The sequence below is a fragment of the Streptopelia decaocto genome (assembly GCF_964273445.1).
Source record: "Streptopelia decaocto genome assembly, chromosome: 3".
Lineage (NCBI taxonomy): Eukaryota > Metazoa > Chordata > Aves > Columbiformes > Columbidae > Streptopelia > Streptopelia decaocto.
The window spans coordinates 50539065-50554380 of record NC_138656.1 but is presented as its reverse complement, the minus strand read 5'-3'; positions in this window follow the sequence as shown (position 1 = coordinate 50554380).

Genomic DNA, 15316 nt, shown 5'->3' with positions numbered 1-15316 from the left:
CACTGCCCTCTGTCTCCTGCCATGTTCCCAGGCGGAGGCAATGGGCAGAGGCTGCACCAAACCACAGCCCCATCTCACAAACACTTGACAGCTATTTCATGTGAATTTGTTAGACAATGTTAATGTGTAAATGTGTGTTTAAGCAATGGAGACATCCTCAGCCTCTTTTACTGAGGGGAATGATTTATGCTGTGTTCCTGTAGCCACAATTGAATAAGGTCCTTTCATATTGTTCCCCATTTGCCTGCCTGTAAACAATTAGCTTGTGTCAAATAGTGTAAGCAATGATGGAAGACTGGAAGAGATTCAGCACAGCTAAACATCAAAAATGTGGATATGCACAAAAAAACATCTATGGTCAAAGATTTCTGCCTGCAGATTTTCTGCTGACAAGTTTTATTACCCCTCTTTCAAAGACAAGACTTTGTAGCTTGTTTAGTGCTTACAAAGGGAATCCCTGAGCAGGCTGCTGTCACTTAGGTAATTTCCCCTGCGGGGCACTTGATCTCTGAGTTTTATGAAGCACCAAACTACATGATGAACCTTGGATGAAAAGAGATGTGAAAAGTAATCTGATATTTTAAACAGTTATTAATAACAAATCCTGCTGAGTTACAATGACCAGTATTCCTAAGAACTGTCATGAATCACAAGTGGGACTGCTACTTTGCAATAAACATCCTTCGCAGCTAAGAAAAGACCCCATGTTAGTGTTCTAGGAACTCACTGCAGTAGCAGCTTTTAAACCTTGTACCCACCTGCACACAGACTATTCCTCAGTGCACATATTTGATGCTTTTGTTAACAGCTATAATCTAGGTGAGCCAAAACTGAATCAAATGCAACACGAAATGTATAAAGCATCCTGGAAAGATGCTTTGCTCCCTTGCCTGATTCTTCTTAGTGTAGTTTCATGCTAGGGAGAGCGAGAAGGAAGACTGATGTGAGTATTGTATTCATACACCTGTTATACTGGCAAAAGGTTTTATCCCTGCTTTTGAGGCAGATTAATGTTCTTTTCTCTTGGAAAATCCCCAGTGTTATTTGTGTGTTCTCTTGTATTGCCAATAAGAAAAAGCTTGCCCTACAGTGGGAGTGACCACTCCCACTGAGTAGCTTCAGATGTTGCATGATGTCCAGAGATTTTTGTTATTGACATCTTAGCTGCTCTCACATATCCTGACAAGACTTCCTGCTGTGTGTGGCAACATCAGTCTTAGGGGAACTGAGTGGTCCATCACACCAACATAAGGGCATGTGACTCTTGTCACCTGGATACACCTGTGTTTGTGTGATCTCTTTAAGATGTTTTGGAGCAGGAATTTTTTTCCATTTCACTGAGTACAGGGCAGGGAGTAAGCATGAATGCAGTTCTGCTGATGGATCAGACTGCAAGTGAACGGGGACAGCATGACAGCTTGCCAGGCTGACATCCATACTGAGAACCTAAATGGGACCGTGTATGGACTCAAGCACTGTCCCATATCTACCCTGCTTAATCTTTACCACTCTCCCTGTACTGTTTTGCCCAACTCCTACTGACACAGTCCTCAGAATGCCCAGGCAGGCGTGGGGTGGTGACACCAGACAGGCTGTTTCTGGTAGGCAGAGGTGAAAAGATCGCTCTGACTGGGGATGGTATATACAGATGCCAGCCATGCCATGTCCTGTGCCTCAGCAATAAAAAATGTGCCTGCCCATTTTATTTATTAGCACAGATGCAGCACATTATCAATCAGCACATAAGGTGTAAGGCAGCCAGAGGTGCAAGGTATACAAAGCTGGAGCACCTCTGTTAGCAGGAGGTGGCTGTGCCTCTGACAGAAGATCCATATTGCCCTGCAGTAGCAAGTTCATGAAACAGTGTCATCTGTGACAGGTTTACTGCACACAATCAGTAATCCCTTCAGTTTACAGGAGTGAAGCATTACCATGCCTGCTTTAAAACATATCTGCAATCCAAAACCTCGTGGAAACATTCCTGTACTCTGACCTTCCTGAGCTTTAGATATAAACTTACAAGGTTGAGTGAAATGTGAACAAAGTGAAGGCTAAAACTGCTGAAAAAAAAATATGGATGCAGGACAGGTCTAATCCATCCATACAAACAATGTGCACTCATTATGATAGTCTGTATAACTCTTCGTTGTCAAACAAAATTTCTAATTAAATCACTCCTGAAGACCAAAAAACTGAGGCAGACAGATCTAACAGGCTAGCTCTTTAGAGACATTCATTTTCAGGTCTTTGAGAGTTTAGGCTAAAATGATTTACTAGAGGTGCCTCAGACATTTCCATTCAGGTGCCTCCTGAAATATTCTCTTACAAGCCTTCCTGCATGAGTGAACATTTCTGCACTGAATTCCTTCTAGTGAGTCATTGTTTCATCCACATCATTTAGTAAGGATTTTGGTTACATGCTTACCTATGTGTGTGAACCTTATCACAGCTCTGTTTCCTGTGAGTATAACAAGAGCATAGACGGTTAATAGGGAGCTTTGGGCATGATGCTGTTTGCCGTAATACTGTGCTACCATGGACCTGAGCAGGATGTTCAGACAGATGTGGTGAAAAATCACTGGAAACATCCAAGCCAACAGTGAGTTGTGCTACCACTGGGTTCACTGCCTGTGTATTAGGATGCAGGTACATGAGACAGGGTGAGCCAGCCTGATTTCTTGGTGTGAAGGTCCCACTCACCATCCCCTTTCCTATGGCCCACTCTGGTACCTCTTGGTTTTATACTTCATTAATTAAGTCAACTCACTAAGTAGGCCGAGGCTCATCCCAGCAAATATCTGGGTAGATTCATCCTGCAGTGGTCAGTCATAGGGGCTCAGTGAAGGGACCAGGAAGAACCAGCACAAGGGAAGGGACAGGATCACATTTCTGGGAGCTGCTGGGAGAGAGAAGCTGGAAAGGAGAGAGAAGAAGCAGGATGTCCTTCTTGTAGTGATGAGACCAGCTGTCATGTAGCCTTTGGTAGGACTTTACCTGATCTAACATCAACCTTGTAAAAGCTAAGCATTTAGGCTAGAGCTAGTTGCCCGTATCTGTAGTCCAGACCTGTCCAGTCAACAGGGAAGGACAGGTATCTCCAAATATAAATCCAGATGTATAGCAGGAGCCTGCAGCAGTGGTTAATAGCAGATCTGTGCACCCAGAGCTGTTAACAGCAGTTGGAGCACCACCCAATGCGCAGCTAATCTGGACGAGGTGTTGACACATAGGAACATTTCTGACAAATTAAACAGGTCATAAAGTGCCAAGCACATGATGGGGTTGACTGCGGGTGGCCAGACAACACCTGTTCATGCATGAATTCTGCTGGGAGAAAGGTGTCAGTCAAAAAATGTTCAAGGAAATTTGGACTGCCAAAGAGTCTGTAATATACCAGTGCTTTTCGTCATGGGACAGCTCTTAGAGATAAATATCTAAGAACTGACTATAGAGGGAGCCTACACACCTTGTTTTTAGGCTGCTCAAGTTATTTCAAACAACATGTGTTTGCACTTGGTATTTAATTGCACCATAAGAACGTATTTTATAACTGAGAGAAACAAAGTGTACTTTATGGTTGGCTCAATATGTTATTAACACATTTTTCTTCGATGATAATAGCTGTATTTGGCAAAAAACCTCTAGTTTTTGATTATTTGTGCCTAGATCCAAAAGTCACAGCTTGAGCTCATTTCCCCATTGAACGCTAATTACCACCTAGTATTGTGCAACTTGGGAATATCTCCCTCGGTTACAAAGACAGCTCAGTGCACAGTCCTCACTCCTGGACTTTTGCCACGGCATAGAGCATGACATGTTGCTGGAGTTTGTTCTCTGAATGTTTCGTTTCTACAGTTGAGAGGTGGCACAGCTTTTGCCAAGGGTCAGAGTGCTGCTGAGCCACTGTGCCACTGGCAGTTGGGTGCATGAGCTGCCTGAGAGCTGTATGAGGATGGCAAGGGATGCTTGAGCTGCCTGGGGAAAGGGAATAGGCCCTGGGGCAGCTTGGCTTCTTGTGAACTTCTGTCATGGTCCCCAGGATCCTGCTGCTTTGCTTTGACTCCCAAGGAGACAGCAAGGTCACCCCACAATGTGCCTGGCATTTGCACAGCTGCTCTTATCAAAGGGGGCAGTGATAGCAGGTTACCAAGGGGAGCCAAGAAGTCCTGGAAGCCCTGTAACTACTGGCACAGAGCCTGAAGGGTGTGCTTGGCACTTCAGGAAAAACACACAAGTTTTGTTAAATACTGATCAGACCTTTTTCCTGAGTATAAGAAAGTAATCTTGGAGCTGTCTGGAGGACGTGATGACATCCAGCAGCAGAGCTGATGCTGGACCTGGCTAGACCAGCCTTCCCACCTCTGGAATGGTATGGCAAAGGCACAGTACAAGCTGTTCACAGTCATGCTCATGTCTCAACCCAGCCTGCTGTCACAGCGACTGATGTGACTGGGAAGCACACAGGTCCCAGGGCTTCAGCTTCCTGGTGAGCGACCATGTATGGCTGGAAAGAACAAGCCCCATCCCCAAGACTTGCAACTGAAGTCCTGGGTTTGTTATTTCTTTTGTGTAGGTGAACTGCTGATACCTGCTGTAAGGACAGCAGGACTCGATATGAGACAAACAGTGCAAACAGTGAGGTATTACAAGGCTAGAGCCTACACAAGGGACTTGATAAAAGCGAGGATGGAGTGAATGTGGGTACTGAGGCTGCAGCATAACATATGTTTCTGATGGTGGCGAAGGTAGGCAGGGTCCCACTGGGCCAGGCAGAAGGGGGGGACGGGTGGCTGCATGGAGGAAAGGGTGACTCTCTGGCTTGTCAGAGAATATTGCACTGGAGCAAACTGTCCTGACCCCGGGAAGATGGAAAGGAACAGGAAGCCATGACTGCTTTTGTCCTTCAAGATCATTGGTCCTCTTTGAAGACCCCAAACTCACTTTTTGCCCTGCTTCAACCTGCAGCAGACTCCCCTGACTCCTCCTGCAGTGCCTGCCCCTGGCCTGACTCCTGCTGAAATCCCATTCAATCCTTGAGGCAGCCAAGTACCATTACCTGGAGCTCTGCGTTGTCTCAAGCCAGCCCCAATAGCATAAAAAGTGGTATAAAATTATGCGACCTGATTTTCTGAATTTCTGACAGCCCTGCTCCTTGTGTATCACTATGCAGCTAAAAGGATCACAGGTGTGATTGTGGGCTAATGAGAGGCAATCACACAGTCTCCCATGTACACCATGCCAGAGTCTTCAGCTTCAGTGTCATTATGCAGATTATTCTTGGATTTTCTGTACAGTCCTGCTGCAAGGGAGTAGTTTAGGGTTCTGCTCACTGCAGAACAATCTTTGGATTTCTCAAAGAGAAGTGCGACTTAAAAAGAGTTTGGTGGCAGGTTCACTCTATTATTTACTGCATGGGGGAAATAGGCCAATCCAAATGCTGCTTACCTTCTCTCCAGGTGCCCGTACCCATTCATGAAGCAAACTTTCAGGCGTCTTCCCTCCCTGATAATTATTCACTCCGGAGTCTGTGTCTTGGAGCTCCAGAGGGCAACTTTCAGGTGAGGCCTGTCTCCATCGTGGTGCAAACTTTCAGGATTCTTCTTGCCCTGATAACTGTTCGCTCTGGAGTCTGTATTTTAGAGCTCCAGAGGCAAACTTTCAGGGGAGGCCTGATAACTGTATGCAGAGCAGGCTTTCAGGAAAGAAAATTCTCAAAAAATAAACATTAATGGAGTAGAATAGCAGGAGGGCTGGCTCAAGATGGGTACTTGCACAGAGGTCCAACTCGAGCACAGAAAACCAGAGACTGTTATATTTCTACAGACCACTCATACCATGATTCAGTCCAACAGCAATATTTCACTTTGGGGTCTTCTTGCTTCTCATTGGATCTTTTTCACTGACCTCATATGTGCCTTTGTTTTGTTTAGCTGCAGGCACTGTTTAGAGTCCATAGCCTTGTAGGTGCTGTTTTGTTTGAATAAATCCTTTTCTTCTCAGCGAAGTGAAAAACAGGCCTTATCTTGCAAGCGTTCAATGTCGTTCATAGTTGCTTTTGGTAAATACAATCAGAACTTTACAGCTTAAGATTTCAGAAAATTCAGCTTCCTAAGTAACATGAAGCAGAGAGTATATTAAAAATGACACAACTTTATATTTCTAGGTGATTCATTATATTCAGTATGCATTTACTTCAGATAAATTATTAATGTGAAACTTAAATAGGGCTCATCCACTGACCTGTGAGTAGTAAAACCATTGCCATACAGCCAGCTTATTTGGCAGGGAGAGCTCAAAGAGGCCTCATCTAAGCTGTGATATTTATAGAATAAAGTGGTTGACTTGTAGTCAGATTGCATACAGTGGGAAAGGTATGCACGAGACTCTTTGCACCCACAACTTGTCAGTGTTCAGTGTATCATTCTGCTTCCTTGTGGGTTTCTCAAAAGGAGTTCTTGGCCTGGCTATGGCTCAAGCCTTTATCTCCTCTGGAGCCTGGACCAAACTGCTGCTGGTTTGGCTGGTGGGGTTCAAGTGCATCCACCACAGGTCCTCAGCTAAAGCATCATTTTAGCACTTCTATGAAATGAATGAACACACCCATCTCTTCTGGCATGGTTATAAATTGCTTTTCTCACGACAGAAAGTCTGGAATCAGACACAGCACTCATTAGAAAGAGAAGTGAAACAGTTAAAGCAGACCTAGAAAAATTATAAATAGGGATGAATGAGTGCAACAGATTTAGTGACAGATTTTTGGTCTCTGAGTTTGAGTATATTTTTTCCAAAAGCAAAAGAAGTTCATATATGTTCTGCAAGCATGAATCTTTGGGGAGTTAAGTATCATATGCACACAGCTGTGATGCAGTTTGTCAGTGTTTGTTTACGCAATTGTTATTAGCCCTGATATTTATGCTTCTAAAGGGCTTTCCACTCAGCAGGGTATAAAGCTATTGCTTCTGTTCAAATTTCTCGTAAAACCAGCCCTTTTGTAGCTGAGAAATAGAACATTCGTCTGTGAGCTTCCATGATCAGGTCTGCTGCCTCTGACACCGTTCAGGTGCAAGTGAGATGCTGCCCCAGTAAAGGAGGTGGTATCTAACACTACTTGTCATGCTAGGTGGTCTTAGGTCTTCTCTTCTGGAGATGAGAGCTCCCACTCTTTAGTTTTATTTCCATATCATTTCCATATTTCCAATATATCCATATCATATTTCCATATCCATGTTGGGGTTTTGATGCTTTGTAGTTTGGTTTTATGAACATTTGGGCATCTGTCTACACTTCTGGGAGATCATGAAACATACTGATGGCACAAATCCAGTTGCAGCTACAAATAAGAGAATGCAAACAATCTCTCAGAGTCTGCAAGGATAAAGCAAGCTGCCAAGGAGCAATAGCAAGAAACTATCAGTAGTTTAAGTCCAAACGGAACATATAGACCCAACATTCATGGGCAAGCAGATGGCCTTTGGTAGAGAATTGGGACTGAATGCTGCAGTTTCTTCATAAATGCAGAGAGTCCTGCCTCACTTTATGCCCAGGACTGCTGAAATTTCAGTGGGACTAACTAGATTAAAAGAGGCTGGTCAGAGAATTAAGGGTGGTCAGATTCAAGATCAAGGAAACTAGCTAGAAGGCAAGGTTAAAGCTAAATATATGTCATGTGCTACAGGACTTGGGAAATAGAGACCAATGTTTTCTGGTCGAGTCTTCCCCTGCAGTGGCTAATTAATTGTCCTGCTGTGCTGGCCAGCAGGCTTTGGTGCTCCACTTCCCACTGAAGTAGGTGCCTTCACGACTGCCTCCAGTGTAAGAAATGAGGCAATGGGTAGATGTTGGCAGTGGAAGAAGCAATGAGACAGTGGTGATCACTATTAGATATCCCATTTGGGGCACTGGTAGGTGAGAAGTTGCCCACATGCTTCAGTGAAATCATGCTGTTACCCTTGAGCATCCACAGCATTGGCCACCTCATGAACAAGTAGCTTTGGAAGTGAAATAACCATAGGAAATCCTAGCTGCTATATAGTGAAGGGAGTGGGTGAACAAGATTGTTGGACTTGGCACTTCGTAGGGATAAACCATAAATCCAGCACAGGGGCTCTGGTGGTCCACTCTTGAGTAGGGAGGAATTGGCTATGTGAAGGCAGGGGAGCTCCCTGCAGAAGAGCCCTTCTGGGTGGACTACAACTAAGGCATTGAGTCACTCATGTTAATTGACTGCGGAAGCTCAGCCTCCAAGTCAAAGACAAAAACAAGGACAAAGTGCAGGAAGCATTCACAGATGGAGCCACAAATTCAAGTACAGGAACAGCAGTGTGTCTCTGTGTTTGTGCATGTGGGGTGGTGTGTTTGCAGGGAGAGTCTTGCACTACTCAGTGGGTGATGGACAAACAGCCACCCCACAACCTGTGTTGCCAGCCATGGAAAGAGAGATGGTCCCATTCTGTTTTTTCAAGACTGAGGGGGCAGAGCTGGCAGCACAGGCAGTTTTACAAAGCACAGGTTGTTGTCCAGGAAGGTATTTTGGACAGACTAACCTTGTACGATCTGGCCCTCCTTTGGAGCAAGCTGTTCATTAAGTACAAGAGGTTCTCAATAACTTCTGAATTATTGGGCTGCTCCCATAAATACAAGAGTGAGTGGACCATGAATGCACCAGGTAACTCTGAGTCTAAATCATCATTAAATATAACTCCACGAGTCCCTCAGAGTAGAAGTGGGTGGCAGGGTGGTTAGTCATACCCGTGGGGACCACCCAGGTGAGGGACTATTCTTAATCACATTTATGATGAAGTATTATATAGATTTTTTTGGCCAGGTCATAGCTACATCCCAGCAACATTAATATTTAATTGCATCTGCCCCTCAGTCACAGCAGAAGATGCAGTGATTTCAGCTTTTCCACCTGATTTCAGGGTATGTCTCTGCTGCAACCTGCAACAGATTTATTCCCTCACCAGTAAGACCAGTGCTGGTTCCCAGGGCACAAAACACACAAAACTGAGCTGAATCACCTGGAGCCAAACACGTATTTCTGTTGAATTAGTGCACATGACGCAGGGTCTATGCCAATTTTATGCTTTTACATCAGTTTCAAGGCCAGTCCCGGGATGACAGGTGATGCCGAAGACTGCAGTGATTCACACATGTGCTCTGCTGGGCTGATCTGCACTGCCAACAGACCTCAAAGCCATGCCCAATGCAAAATCAATCCGACAGCTACCAAGCAGGGAAAAAAATATGCTGCAGACTCCCAAACTCTGATCTTATCAAGAACATCCTGTAACACTTGTGTGTCCTTTTAGGTAATTACAGGTGGCAACTGTTAAGGGAAAAGCTTTTAAGCAAGTCAGATGACAGCATGTAAGAACTTTGTTTAAACTTCCGTCAGCGCTGTGATTATCTTGGGGTTTCCTGGCACAGTGTACTCTATGAAAAAATCTTTAAAAAAATAGCCTGTAGATTGGCTAAATCAAACTGATGCATAGCAAGTGGGAAGCTGAAAGACATCTGAAAAATTTCAGGAGCTCCAAAGAAACAAGCCGAGGTTTTCTAAGCAGGCGTCAGGAGTGATCAGTGATGCAGGCTGAATGTGAGACCACAGGAACACCACGTCCCCATGGATGCCCTATGGAGGTGGTGGCAGTATTAGTTTGGCATTAACAATCAACAACACTGATTTTCAGCATTGATAATCTATGCCAGAGAGTGATGAGCAGTTGTGCTTCCCCCCACTCCTGAGACTGCCTTTGGTCCCCTCCTGGGACAAGACCTCCCTGCTCCCACAGCATGGCAGCTGGCAGGAGCCTTCACCCATGCAGTGCCCACAACACTGTGGTGACACCAAGTGATGCAAACCCCTGATCTCACTGTCACAGCTCCCTGTGAGTTCAGAGCATGATGTGGTGAGGGTTTTGCTGTTAGAAAGATGTGACTCAGTGCTGGCTGAGCTGATGCCCATGTGTGTAGGACTCCCCGCAGGGCTTTCCAGCCATCCCTACATGTCCTTGTTTTGCTCCCTGATCCCATGGTCACACTGCCCATGTATCATGTCCCCATTCAAGCTCAGCACTTTGCATTCCTGCTGCTTCTGCAAACACTCCTCATGATCGAGTTTTCTAGCCAGAGACCTTTGCCTCAGGTCTCATCTTGCATCAGACATCTGTGTGCAAACTGTCACCTCGGCTGACCCTCAGCTGGCCTGTGCCATCTTACCATGACCTGGACTCGTCATCGCCTGCTGCCACCACCTGCTGCCACTGCCAGCCACTGGTGTGGCACCACCAGTCCTCATCCAGCCTCAGCCAAAGGCAAATATACACATGTATATGCATACACATAGAGTGTTAATTTATTCCTCTGAGAAAAATGAGGGCTAAAGGAAAACCCACTTCACCAGGAGAGCATCAGCTGCATGCCTGACCTCAGCCACTGTTCCACGGGCACCACAGCAGCAGACTAAGATGCTAGATGCTATCTGGGACAGCATATTCTTTGCCATACCTCGGATGTTGTTTTTCCCTGCATAGGAAGCCAACTTTTTCTGAAATACTGCCTGCAGTGACAGTGCTGGAGAGACCCTGTGGACACTCATGGCTTTGGTGAAGACAGACATTTTCTACCCTGAGGTCATGGATAGGCACGACAACGCTGAGTGAGAGCAGTCTGCTGAGTGTCTCCTGCCTCCTTAGCCCACCAGGAAGCCCTTCTCCCCTCTAGCCCTTTAGTGAGGGTCTAACTCAGGCCCACTGCCTGCTGGAACCCTTCAGAGGTGGCTCCAAACCTCACTCAGCTTCTCTACAGTTACTCTATGGCTGCAAAGCATGGGAGGAGTTGAAGGCTGCAGCAGCAAGGAAAAGAACCTTTGAACCCCAGCATGAGCTGTGTTGGTGAGGATGGAGTCCCCTGTCCTTGCCCTCTGACTGGTTCCAGCTCTTTCATGTCTATCCAGGGCAGGCAGAGCTGTGGGGCCACCAGAGGAGTTCAGCAGCTCTCCCCTGGGGACCTGGCCCTGCATGGTCATTGCACCAGCTAACCTGTTCCCTCTCCTTTCCTCTGTGGATTCTTTGTACACATTTGTGTTTGCCCAGGTCACATGGTTTCACAGTGTTTTCAACAGGTCTTTGTTCCACAAGCCTCTCTTCGCTCTCAGCAAGGCATCCAACAGTCAAACCCACCTGCAGGCAGGGAGAAAGGCAGAGGCAGAAGCAGCTACCAGCCTGGGACAAGAAGAAACTGAGAAGACCTGGTGAGAGTGAGCAGAGCCAGCCAGTGAGCCCAGAGCAAACCAGCAGCAGACAATGACATTCTTCTCCCAGGCTCTTATTTCCATCGTCATCCACTCCCATACAGACTGCCCAGTTTGCTCTTAACCCTCTGCCCCCAATTTTGCTGGTTTTGCAGTAGTATCTGGTATCTGCGGTATGAAAGCATACAGTGTAGCCTCAATATTTTCTACCTGGGTCAGCAGTTCCTTTAAGCTACTGCTTCCTTTTCATCATATGCTGAATACTTCTCTTTTCTGCCATTTCTCATGTTGTTACCTTACAATTTCTCACGCAGTTGTTTTGTTTGTGTAGGTACAGGTCAGGGTTGGACTTTTGCATGCATTCCTCAACAGAGCAAGCTAGCTGTGACAGCATGGAGGCAAACACAGGTCAGTCTAGCTCAGGTGTTGTTAGTGTAAGCATCTCTGCAGGCACTGTGGGGGTTAGACCTAAGGCACGGTGAACAAAACCGGTGTGGTACCACCACAGCATGCAACTGACAGGAATAATTTTGTTACTTGGGCGCTACTATAGTTGTTTGCACATGCACATGGTATTTTCTGACAAAGGCATAAGAAAACAGAGCTGAAGGTACAAAAAATCAGTTTGCCTTTGCTTCCCAGCAGCAGAGAGAGGAATGGCTTTGCACAGGTAAAGTAGGCTGCAGTCGCTTTGAGCTTTGCAGGGAAAAGGAAACTCAGAATCATCATGGACTGGTTGAGGCTAGAAGGGGCCTCTGTAGGTCATCTGTTTCACCCCCCTTGCTCAGGAAAGGCCACCTGGAGCCCAGAACTGTGTCTGGATGGCTTTTGAATACTTCCAAGGATGGAGACTCCACAACATCTCTGGGTAACCTGTGCCAGTGCTAAGTCACCTCACAGTAAAAAAGTTTCCTAGTGTTCAGATGAAACCTTCTGTGTTTCGGTTTGTGAATATTGTCTCTTCAAACATCCGTCCTAAGACTGTGCTTTAATTTCTTCCTGGCAAAAATCTACAGCCTCTGTACATGTAAGGCTGGACACGGCCTGAGTCAGTGAATCTCTAAAACATCTTGTCACAGTACGAACTAACAGCTGGGACAGTTGTTGCAAGGTCCTAAGCCTCCTCATGTAGGTCATGAGGCTGGTGTTTCCCCCTGTACTGATGGCTTTATGGAACAGGAGAGTAACAGGAGGAGGGATTTCTCATATTGTGCACAGTTAATTGATCTATCCAGGAGAAGACTGGAATTTCCTGAAAGGTTAATCCTCAGAGGAGAGAAAATTGAGGCGGAGCAGAATAAAATAAGAACAAAGCATGATGTGATAGGAAAATCAAGTGAGAAACCTCCTTGAATATGGAAAAGTCAGCGAAGGATTAACTGGGGAGACCATAGAGTTCCAGAAGATAAACAAGGGGCTTCCTTGCTGAAAACTGACATATTACTTAGCTAGTGCCACCCCTCTGAGCAAAAGACTTTACCAGGAAAAATGTGAATGACATATTCCTGGTACTTTAGAATAAATTGCCATATTAATCATATTACTGAAAGAAAGGAAGTGAGAGAGAGGGAATTTTTTTTGCATGTTAGTTGTGCCAAGGCTCTGGTCTGATACAAAATTGTCAATCATCCTTTTGCAAAATGACTGTGAAGAGGGCAGAGGTTGGTGAAGGTGTCCTTAAGCCTCCACCAAGCTGTGATGAGGGCTGGGGGAGTGACAGCGAGTACCTTCAAAGCATGAGGTGTGTGACAGACAGCCTTCCTCCTATGCACAAACCGGTCTGACAAGTGTATCACCCTGCACCCTTGCTCCACCAGCCTGGGCTGGATGGGCAGTGGGGCTGGGACAGGCTCAATTCCACCTCAGCCCCATGGGAAGGCAGTGAGGCCTGCAGCCCTGCTGAAGATGAGGAGAGGATGAGGTCCATGCTCATGCCTGCTCACTGTGCAGGAGTGAAACAATCTCCTTGGCTCCGCTGGCACAGGCACAGTTTGTTGTTGTACACAGTGCCGGAGGGGGGTAGTTATTTGAGGGGTCAGGATGGTGCCAGCAGCTGTGCTGATGCATATATGGAAATGATATGGTAACATCACTATTTTCATTTATTAAACAAACCCAAAGTAAATCCCTTTTGCTTTTCTTCAGCTATCATTTTGCTAAAAATACCATATGAACTAATCCTCTAAATAACGTTTTCATAAAGCTCATCTTTGGATTAGTCTCCTAAATCTAAGTTTCAAGGAGCTGGCAGTTAGTTCAGTAACTGCTTGTTCACTGGAAATGCTGGTCCTTTCCCTGTCTCCTCATCTTAGCATGGAAGAGGACATAGGTGGGACTGAAAGTATTGCCCTGCCCTGAAGGACTGATGGTGAGCCTGCCCCCAGGGAAGGCAGAAGATGGCACTGCCTCAGGATTTCCATAACCTCCCCAATTCCTTATTCAACTGCAGGTGGCCAATGTGGAGCTGGAGGGGGGAGCTGTGGTCCCATTCTTTGTCCATCGTTGATCATGTCCCTTCATCATTCGGTAGCCTCAGCTCTTGGCTACTGCATGACTACAAGGGCTGATTGCACAGCTTCTGCTGTGACCAGCTGTCAAGTGGAGAAACCTCATAGTTGGAAGAACAGTCTTTTGCAGATGACATCTTCCAGTTCCTGGTGTCCAGGCCCTTCCACTTGCTGCCATACTTTGCATCGTGGCGACACTGCCAGGGTCCACCTGTCTGAGTTTCCTGATCACTGTTGTCCCCTTACATAAAGTCCTTGGCCAAAGTATGGGCTTGGCATGTAGACTCTGATGACCGAAAGCTCAGCCTAGAAATATAGCAACCATCTCAGGGACTCCTTCTGCCACCTGCATTATTTTGTCTGGTTCAGCTTCCCACGAGTCAAGTGTTAGGCTTTCCATCCAGTCATTGCAGGTCTGTTTCATGGGAAAATGGATACAAATGATGCAGCCTTTTCAGATACACTCAGCTTGAACTGGTCTTTGTTTCAGCTCAACTTGGTGCTCATGATTTGGAGATCTCAGACTAATATAAACAATGCTTTAATTTTCAAATGTTTGTTGAATCATTCCTGCTTTGTGTCTCCACACCAGATATATACATATTTGTATTTTTTTTTCTGACATACACTCAGGAACATTTACCAGGGAAAGGAAAATATAACAAATCCTGTGTAATAAATATACTGACATCTAAAAGCAAATAAGCATTAAAACAACTGAAAGTACTGAGCAATTGAAGTACTCTGTGGTAGGTCCACATATCCAAAAATGCCCATTTTAAGTAGTGTGCTAGGTGCTGGATCGTGAATAGCAAGGGTGCATGCCCAGCTGAACGGCCTGATGAAAGTAGCCCAGTCCCTCTTCCTATTAATAAAGCATGCTAATCAAGCAAGAGGTGCGAAACCAGCTGTAAAGAATTCCTTTGGTTTGGTATTGTGCAGTTAGGACAAAGGACACAATGTTATAGCAGAGATAAACTACAAAAACAGTCAACTATAAATAGATTGTCACCACTAAAGGCTTCCAAAAACAACTACAGAGAGATTATAGAAAGGCGCTGAGGAATTACTGCTTCCCATCCATCCTTCCAGGATGACTCAAACTTTTGCTGGTGCATTTGGAGTGCGCTGGGTCTCTGCTGCAGGTCTGAATTTACCCTGCTCCTTCAGCCTTTTTTATTTGCTGCAGAGCTGTATCTTGGTTCTTTTTCAGTGGCTGTAAAAAAAAAAAAAAAAAATATATATATATATATATATATATATATATATATATCTTGCAAATCCAGAAACAGGAATTTCCTGAGGCTAAATAATTTTTTCATGTAAATACGAGATGTATACTAATTCTCCTAGATGGAATGTGATCAGCTAGATATTCAGGCTCGTGGGTTATTTTGAACCTGAATTGTCTTTTATACTAAGTCAGGCTGCTTCTACCCAAACCTGTCCGTAAGACGGGAAGTGGTGATCTAGAAGAATTGTTCTATTACCTTCTTCTCGCAGGTATGAATGCTAGAATTTTTGTTACGCTGACCAGCTTAGTGGTCTTCAAAGA